Source organism: Eulemur rufifrons, unplaced genomic scaffold (genome assembly GCF_041146395.1).
Source record: "Eulemur rufifrons isolate Redbay unplaced genomic scaffold, OSU_ERuf_1 scaffold_354, whole genome shotgun sequence".
NCBI lineage: Eukaryota > Metazoa > Chordata > Mammalia > Primates > Lemuridae > Eulemur > Eulemur rufifrons.
This window is the reverse complement of record NW_027183136.1, coordinates 40456-50000: the sequence shown is the minus strand read 5'-3', so window position 1 is coordinate 50000 and position 9545 is coordinate 40456. Positions and strand designations below refer to the sequence as shown.

Genomic DNA, 9545 nt, shown 5'->3' with positions numbered 1-9545 from the left:
ATCCCGGGACCTGGCGTGACTTTCATCGCAATCTCCCCCCCCCCCGGACACACACACATAGAGACACACCCTCCCGGCAGGGAGCACCCTGAGTGGTCGTGCAGATGTCGCTGCTGCATGCGGCCTCCGCATGGGTTCGCTGGTTGACCAGATGTCTGGTCCTTGGGTGGTTGACCAGATGTCTGGTCTGTGGTTGTCATCCTGACAGGGAGGCTTCGGGACGGATTTGGTCTCTCTGGCCTCGCTGCCCCTAGGGGTCACCCTGCGATCGGTATTCTTCTCGCGCGGGGCGAGGGGGCGCTCCGGAGCATTCCTCTCCTCTTGGAGTTTCTGTCTGCAGTCTCTCGACTTGCTCTCACTCCCCTACCCTGCTGTGTGACTTTCTTTTTGGTCCTTTCATTTTATCTATTCTCTCTTTGCCTTTTCCTGCCCGCCTTTCCGCTCCCCCCCCCCCGGATTCATGGTTTCACGTCACGCGGGTGACGTGCCGACACACCAGGAGGCCCTTCTCACACGTGCGCGTGAACACGCAATCAACACGTTTATGAACTAGAAAGGGATCTGGTGTGACTTTGCTATTATTTCCCCTCCCCTCCTCCCCGCGCTGAGAATGAGTTTCCCCGGGCTCGTGTGCCCGCCTGGGAATCGGCTGCAGACGCCATGGCCCCGGGTCGACCACATGTTGCCCTGGGGTCCACCAGATGTCTCTGGCGAATTGGGGCCCTAGGGTGCTTATGACGGTGTGGTCACTAGGTGTCGCTCTGGGCTCAGTATTCTTCCTTCTCGCTGTGACTTTGGTCTCTTTTTTTCGAAATTTCTTTCTTTCTTCCTCTTTTGCCCTGTTTCCATTTTCCCTTCTTAATCTCTTTCTCTCTTTTTGTTGCTTTTTTTCCACGGCAGATGGGTGATGTGTGTGTGGAGGAAACGCGGCGTCAGGGAGAAGACACATCTCACACGTGCTCGGGAACACCCGATCGTCACGCTTCTGAGTACCGACCGATGGATCTGGTCCCGAGAATTTTTTAATAGTTTTCTCCCCTCTCTCTCTCTCTCTCTCTCTCTCTCTCTCTCCCCCCCCCCTTCCTTCTCTTTCCTTTCTCTCCCTTCCTTTCTTTCTTTCCCTCGCTCTCTCGCTCTCGCTCTTCTTTTCTTTCTGACAGAGTCTCTCGTTCTGTTGCCCTGGCTAGAGTGCCATGGCGTCAGCCTAGCTCACAGCAATCTCAAACTCCTGGGCTCAAGCGATCAGACTGCCTCAGCCTCCCGAGTACTTGGGATTACAGGCATGTGCCAGCATGCCCAGCTAATTGGATATACGTGTGTGTGTGTGTGTGTGTGTGTGTATATATATATATTTTTTCTTTTTTCTTTTTTTTTTTTTTTTGAAACAGAGTCTCACTCTGTTGCCCAGACTAGAGTGCCGTGGCGTCAGCCTAGCTCACAGCAACCTCAAACTCCTGGGCTCAAGCGATCCTACTGCCCCAGCCTCCCGAGTACCTGGGACTACAGGCATGCGCCACCGTGCCCGGCTAATATTTTTCTGTATATATTTTTAGATACTGTTTCTGTATATATTTTTAGATATATAGTTTCTTTCTATTTTTAGTAGAGATGGGGGTCTCGCTCTTGCTCAGGCTGGTCTCGAACTCCCGACCTTGAGCGATCCACCCGCCTCTACCTCCCAGAGTGCTAGGATTACAGGCGTGAGCCACCCCGCCTGGCGTGTACGTTCTGTATTCACAGCCAGACGGAAGGCAGGGAGAATGTTACCCTTTCAAAGCCCGCCCTGCTCGCCTCTCAGCCCACCGATGGCACTCTGAATCCCGTGGCATTCCTTCACTCAGCTGAATTCTTCAGCACCCGACCCCCCCCCATCCCACCCCCGTGCCACGGGAGTTCGTTCTCATGGCAGAGCCATCGAGGCTGTTGCCACACGTGTTGTAGGTGCCTAGGCAGACTGTGCCCTGGCCCCGAGGAGGTACGGAACCGCCTATCGCCTCGGGAGGGAGGGACAAGATGTGTCCGTGTCCAAGGCGACGTCCTGTCGATCACGAGGAGGCCTGCAAAGGCTCGTATCTGCCAGGCATTGAGCCACATCACATGAAACACCGGTGTGTTCCTTCACTTAGGTGGTGTCGCGTGTTGATACTCACAGAGGATGATAAACCCACTCGCATGCCGGCTGAGCCCCCTGTGTCTCCTCCTCTATCCACTGAGGGAAAAAACCGCAACGAAAGGTAGAAAACCACAGGGGGGGAAGAGAGCCCGTCGCTCTCCCTATGTGACCGTCCGGAGTGCTCGTTCAGATGGGAGGAGGTGTGTTGTGTGTGTGTGTGTGTGTGTGTGTGTGTGTTTCATTGATTTTGGTGCCATCTTTTCTCTGCAGCTGCGTCAGAGGACAGCGATTTTTCCGATTTTCACTCCGCTGAGTGAATTGCCTTTTGAAGAGAATGTCCACAGGAAGCCTACGGTCCTCCCGCGGGGGTGGCCCTCCTCTAGAAATGAATCTCGTTTCTTGAACGGAGGGGACTTGTTGACGCCATCATGCTTTCGGGACGACTTCTCAGACGCTAGCTTTGGACCGCAACATAGGTGCCCCCGACATTGCCTCAAGGGTTCCGTGGTGCCTCCTGTCAAGAGACCCCACCGACCGTCCCCAGCCTGCCCGCTCAAGGGAGCCGGGCCCCTTCTGATCTGTCCGCCCGCCGGTGAAGCTCCCTCCCGAGGGTCGGAAAGCCCACCTGTTTCCCAGTTCGGTTGAATGATGGGGCACCCGGGCAGGGCACTGGCACCGAGTGACTCCATTCTGAGTCTGTCTGCTCTGGGGGGCGGGGGCGGGTGGGGGGGCAGTTCCGTCTCGACCCGGTGGCCTCCTACCGACTGACTCGATGGGACGGACCATTCTCACTCAGGATCGTGTACCTTCTTGGCCTAGGCACATCCCGGCACTTAAAGCCACTTTTCGGGGACACTCTCCCACGTACAGATAGATGGCCTGCACGAGTGCTCTTCCTTTCTCGAAACACTGGAAATCTGTCCTCAATTTTACCTGACCTACCTGACGGTGTGTGATAAAGGAGCATAGAACCCTCAGCCACCCTCCACCTTCCCGCTGTCCCGAGAGACAGTGCCGAGCGTGAAATTCTATCCCTGACTCTCTGTGTCCACCGGAACGTGGCCTGACTGCAGTGACATCAGCTACGTCAAGTCGTTCTCTGGGTAGGGAAAGAACTTAACCAGATAGGCCCTATCGGTCGCTTCTCTGTTCTGATAGTTTTGTGGCAGCCATTTCTTTCCCCCTCTCTTTTCTTTTTCTGTCTCTCTCCCCCACCCCCACCCCCAAATTCTTTCTACGAAGACGTTTAGGATGTCAGATTCTGGCCACATGCCCCCCCTAGGCATACGGGGGCCAGCATAGACAAAGGTCTTCGGTACCAAGTGTTCATTCCACGGTGACAGATATTGCCACTCTTGTATTGACCAGGGCGAGATGGTGAGTGGGTCAACTCTGAAACTCCCTGTACTCTACTTCTCTCTTGGGTAGGTCCCTGCCCCAACCCTCCGGCTTCTAGCACACACCCAGGGGCACTCTCTCCTCTCTGGATAAAGTTCCAGATGATCCGATCCGCTCCGAGGAGGAAGGGGAGCTGGCCGGGCCACCCACTGTGCGCCCCACCCCCGTCAGTCATAGGGTCCGTTCTTTTCAGGATGACACCGGCAGCGGTTGCTGGGTGTCACCTAGCGGCCACTTTGATCAGACCTCGGGATCCGGAAAGTCAGGTGACGTTGGGAGTTTAAGAGCTGACTCCCGGGAGGTGTGGAGGGCGGGGAGGAGAGCACGGTCCGGACGGTCCCACCCTCTTCTTCCCGGGCCCGCAGCTCTGGGCCCGCCCGGGGCAGCCCTAGCCTCTAGCGGGTCTCCGCCCACCCGCCCTGTTGTCTGCGGGAGGCGCCCCTCCTCCCGCTCTCTGCCTCCTCCCGGGACCGTAGGCCTCTGCCCGTCGTCTTTTTTATTTTTATTTTTTCCCTTTTGTTTGTTTCTCTTTTATCTTGTGTTTTAGGCTTATCGAATATCATATCGTATAAAAACTTAAATCACAGAATGAATTATATTAAGTAACAAGATGTGGCTTTTTATCCTACGCCGAGAACGATGAATTTTTCTCTTCGTGTCCATTTTCCTGTCCTGGAAGAAATACAAAGTTGCTCGTGATACTTCCCCATCATCTTCCAGTTTCCCCGACTGTCAACACGATGTATTCGATCGTATATCTTTGTGTGTGCACGTGGGCGCCTGTACCTATTTCTTTTCGGCATCAGTCTCAGGTCTTTTGGCACCTAGGGGGGAAAAAGGAGAAACCAATAAAGGACAGAAAGACGTTCTGTCGTTTTACGCTCCCCACCACCACCACCACCGCCACCACCACTTTTGGGAGCTTGTAGTCTGGCCTATGTCCCCAAGGCAGGTTAAATCTTTTCTTAAAACTCCCAAGTGGTCCCCTGCCCCGCCCCCCCCCCAGGTGGGCGGCCGGCAGAGTTCACAGGCTTTGTTTTTGGCAGAGCCTGGACGATTGAAATAATTAACCACAATCAACGCTAAAGCTGAGAACCCCTCCCCCCCTCATTAAAAGCTCTGTATTTCTGCCTAGCCCTATGTTCGGGGAAATTCGGAGGCTTGAGATGGGAAGGTCTACCCTATTTTCTCCTTTACCGGCAAAATAGACTCTCTCTTTCCTTCCTCCTCAAACAGCTTGTCCTCGTTATTCGGCCTCGTGGGCAAGTGGCCGAGCTTTCGGTAACACCAAGTCTTCTAAGTTGTGTTGTGTTATCGGTCTTGTTTTCTTTCTTTTCTTTTCTTTTCTTTTCTTTTTTTTTTTGAGACAGGATTTCTTTCACTCTGTCCTCTCCCAGGCCGCCTTGGCCTGATTGTAGCTCACAGCAAGCTCCAAATCCAGGGCTTAAGTGATCCTCTCTGCCTCAGCCTTCTGAGTAGCTGGGACTATAGGCAAATGCTGCCACACCCGCCATAATTTTTCTTTTTTTTTTTGTTGGTAGAGATGAGGTCTCATCGTGTTACCCAGGCTGGTCTCCAGCTGCTGGGCTCAAGTCACGCTCCCGTCTCTGCCTCCCAAGTTGCGGGGATCACGGGCATGAGCCACCATGGCCAGCCAGGTTATTTAAAGGTGATCGCTTTGCTATCCTGATACAAAACCCCAAATGTGCGAGTTTAAGGCACCAGACGGAGGGAGTCCCCACACTACATCGTCACGAACATTGAGGGTGGCTCACGAAACAGCTGGGATGTGGCCACACAGTAGTGATCGAGGAGATATATTCTAGTGGGATAGCAGAAATATAGAATGTCCTGAAGACACTAAATGTCGGAATGCCACAGCAGTCAATGGCTGACAAACTTCCATTCCATCGTGTCATGGTAGGCGGCTTACTTTTCTCCTGCTCCCTCGGTATGATTAAGGCCTGACGTAGAAAATGTCTACGTCTCATCCAAATCCATCGAGACGATGGAAGGGGGAACTGGGAGAGGAATAAAGAAAAACAAGAGGGGGAGAAGGAGGAAACTGCCTCCCCTGCCCCCATGCTACCCAATTAATAAATGAAGAATGGCCTCTTCCCTCCTCTTCCCAACCCCTAACTATGCCTGGAGGTGTATCGTAGGCCTACAGTCCTAAGAAATGTACAACTACTGATAGTAATGGGAAGAAATGCAGTCTAATAGGTTTCTGTGCAGTGGGACACCTGGCCAGGGCACTTACGGTGAATGGAGCTTGCAGGGCGGGCGGGAGGTTGCTCTGGGTGAGTCTGTGAGTTGGCGGTGAGTGGTGAGTGAATGTGAAGGCCTAGGACATTACTTACTGTAGGTTTTCATAAACCCTGGACACTTAGGCCACACGACATTTACCTTTAGAAATTTCTTTCTTCAATAATACATTAACCTTAGCTTACTGTAAGTGTTTTCACTTCATAAACTTTTCCATGGTGGTTTGGCTTTTTTTTTGTTTGTTTGTTTGTCTGTTTGTTTGTTTGTTTGTTTGTTTTTCTTTCTTTTAAACTTTTGGACTCTTTTGCAACACCACGACTTAAAACACAAATGCGTTGCACTGTTGTACACAGATATTTTCTTTCTCTGTGTCCTTATGTGTTCCGTAAGCTTTTTCCTACTTTTAAAGTTTTTATCGTTCTATGCACTTTTCAAAATAATAAAAACTAAAACGGGGGGGGGGGGTGGGAGAGGGAAGGAGAGAAATACACACACATGAATATGTTTCCCAAGTGAACTGAGGAAGGGGGCCGAGTCAAGGTTCTCAGGGAGCCACCAGTGATGAAACGGTCAGGCTCAGAATCAGCATTGCAGAGTGGCTGCAGAGCCGGGGGGCCTGGACTGGCTACCTGGACGACACTCCGTGTTTGGTAACTTGGCGAGTCATACATCCTCTTGAGCCTCAGCCTCTTCATCTGCAAATGCAGAAATCATGGTGCCTACCCCACAGGGATATTGTGCAGAGTGAAAAAGCAAATGCAGGCAAAGCCCACAGAAGCACGCGTGGTAAACAGTAAGCCTTTAATCGTGGTCACAGTCGTTGTTATAGGATCATCTTCCTATGTCCTTGTCTTTTAAAGATTAGCAGAACCTCCCAGAAGATGAGAATGGGCTCCCCCTGAGCAAGTCTCGGCTGTAAAGTCACAGGCATGTTGAGCATGTGGCACAGAAGGCAGAATAAAAACCTGATCCCGGAACATTATGTTCCTGCAGGACATGAAATCATTGAAGGTATGGGAAATCCTACCTCATATCCGTTTTACTAGAACACCTATGATTGCGTACGCACATGGACGCACGCGCACGCGCACCCCAAACTTTTTGAGCTTCACAAAACAGCGTAACCAAGGAACACACTATGATGCTTCTTAGCGATCTATTTAGGCCCAGGTTACTCGTCACTCTGAGCCTGCCTCCTTATCTGTCCAATGAGAATAGTGTTTGTCACAATTATCGTCATCGTCATCCTACCTAACGCTTCTGGTAAAATTGAAGTGTGAGAACACCCGCTAGACAGAAAATCCATGTTATCTCTCAATTTTTCTTCCTCCTGATTTCTATCTGAATCTGTGAGCTCGCTTTGGTTCACTTCGGTTTTTCGAGAGGCTCCGGTTACCTTCTCTCCCACCTATATCGGATTGGGTCTGACGGAAGAAAGAAGGAAAAAAAAAAAAAAAAAAAACATAGTAAAGAAAGCAGAACAACATTTGTTTCTGAAGCAACCGATCAAACATTGCTGATGAGCCGGTCTTTTCTATTTCAGTAAACCAAGGAGGCCTATTGTCACGAGGATGTGAGGGGCCCGGGTAAGATTGGATGATTACCCCTAAAGGAGACAAAGCAGACAGACTATGGCACATGTGATCTTAGCAAAGAGAATAAACAGTGACCTCTCTGCCGAGTTGGGCCTTAGCATACCAAAGGGAAATAAAGGTGTAATAGGATGCTCAATTTTTACTCTGGAAACAGAGGTTGGTTGGGCACTGAACTGAGAACACTGAATTTTTTACCCTCCTTGATATTCACATAGGCTTAGAGGAGGCAAAAAAAAAAAAAAGAATACTGAGCCTATAAGTCATCCCTAAAACTCGGATTTTATGTTCCCTTGCCTTTTCATAACTGAGCAACACACAACATTAAAGAATGGACACAGGCCGGACGCGTTGGCTCAGGCCTGTAAACTTAGCACTCTGGGAGGCCGAGGCGGGAGGATCGCTCAAAGTCAGGAGTTCGAGACCAGCCTGAGCGAGAGTGAGACCCCCCGCCCCCGTCTCTACTAAAAATATAGAAAGAAATTGTCCAGACAACTAAAAATATATAGAAAAAAATTAGCCGGGCATGGAGGCACATGCCTGTGGTCCCAGCTCCTGGGGAGCCTGAGGCAGGAGGATCGACTGAGCCCAGGAGTTTGAGGTTGCTGTGAGCTAGGCTGACGCCACGGCACTCACTCTAGCCCGGGCAACAGAGTGAGACTCAGTCTCGGGGGGGGGGGGACCCAAAAACAAACAAACAAACAAACAAACAAACTGGAAGGGACACAGACTTCCACAGGTTTGTGTGTGGCCCCTTTTACTTATTAACGCTACAGGACCTTAATTATTTGTGCTCTGAATCTGATATTCAAATTATCCTTGTGGCCAACGCGTTTGAACAGTAGATGGTAGGGGAAGAAGAGTTCACCTCCTGAATAGATGACAAGTAACGGGAGTACTGGTGAAATTACAAGTGGCTTACGTTTACACACTGAAAATCCCAGTTAGCCGCTACCATGAGTTCAAAGAAGAGATCTAAATTTCTGACCCTATGACCCTAAAAGATATTTCCTCCCATGGTGTCACAGATAAAAATAAAACTGCATCCTAGCACTTTGGGAAGCCTAGGGGGAAAGGATCGCTTGAGGCCAAGAGTTTGAAGTTGCAGTGATCTATGATGATGCTACTGCACTTTAGTCTGGGAAACAGAGTGAGGGCCCGTCAAAAGAAAAAAAAGAAAAAGACAAAAAGAAAGAGAGAGAGAGAGAGAGAGAGAGAGAGAGGCAGAGACAGGAAGACACAAGGAAAGAAAGAAAGAGAGAAAGAAGAGAGGAGAAGAGAAGAGAAGCGTCAATCTATCCATTGCATTTTCTACCCTTTAGGTGACTGGGCTTCAGCAGGGTGATGTGATCTGACAAAGTTCATGTTGCTAAGAAATAAAGCACTGGAGTTCAAACTCTGAGTTTTCAAAATCCAGCATATCCCCCTACCCACCATACCGTGCCACCTCTGAGAGTGGATATCTCACAGAGGAGAGCTGTGGAGGCCATTCTTGGACAGACAGAGTCAAGTAGTGGAGACCATGGAGTCTCTGCTCTGCAGCCAGTCTAGAGACATATGGAGCCATTAACACTGCTTGTGAGGAAAATACCATGTCATAGGGAAACAGAAATATTTTCCGCCTTAGGCAGATACAATTTAGGAAAAGACCCGAAACCCCTCTTCTTCTAACAGTGCTTTCTGGTCAGATGCTGACCCCTTCGATTCACAGATTCAGATACATCATTCAATGCAAGCATTGTCAACAAGTCACTCTTTGCAGCTTTCTGAAATTTCTCGCATATAGCATACTTGTAAAGATGATCACTTATGTGAAGACACCACCCCTCCAGAAAAACAAAAACAAAACCAAAACAGAAGCCCACTTTTCTCTGCTGTGAAAATCAAGATCAGCTTTTATGAGATCCACTAAATTCACACAAGAAGTAAAATATAATCATACTGATATATGCAATTTTTCTCTTAGAACAGAATGCATGGTGCTCCTTATCGTCTCAGATACTGTCAACAGAAAGCACGCGGTGGATGAACAATCTCCGTGAGCTTTTCTACAGAGATGGGGTGGGTGTGTGTGTGTGTGTGTGTGTGTGTGATAAATAATGAGGGTTGAGGAGCAGATAAATGACTGGGGGAAAACAACAACAGCAACAACAACAAAAACCACTTCCTGGTTCCTC

General features: G+C 49.9%; 1 pseudogene; it reads right to left on the bottom strand.

The window, feature by feature from the left end:
• Nucleotides 1-469: 469 nt before the first annotated feature.
• On the bottom strand, nucleotides 470-561 carry LOC138380302 (small nucleolar RNA U13; annotated as a pseudogene).
• Nucleotides 562-9545: the final 8984 nt, after the last annotated feature.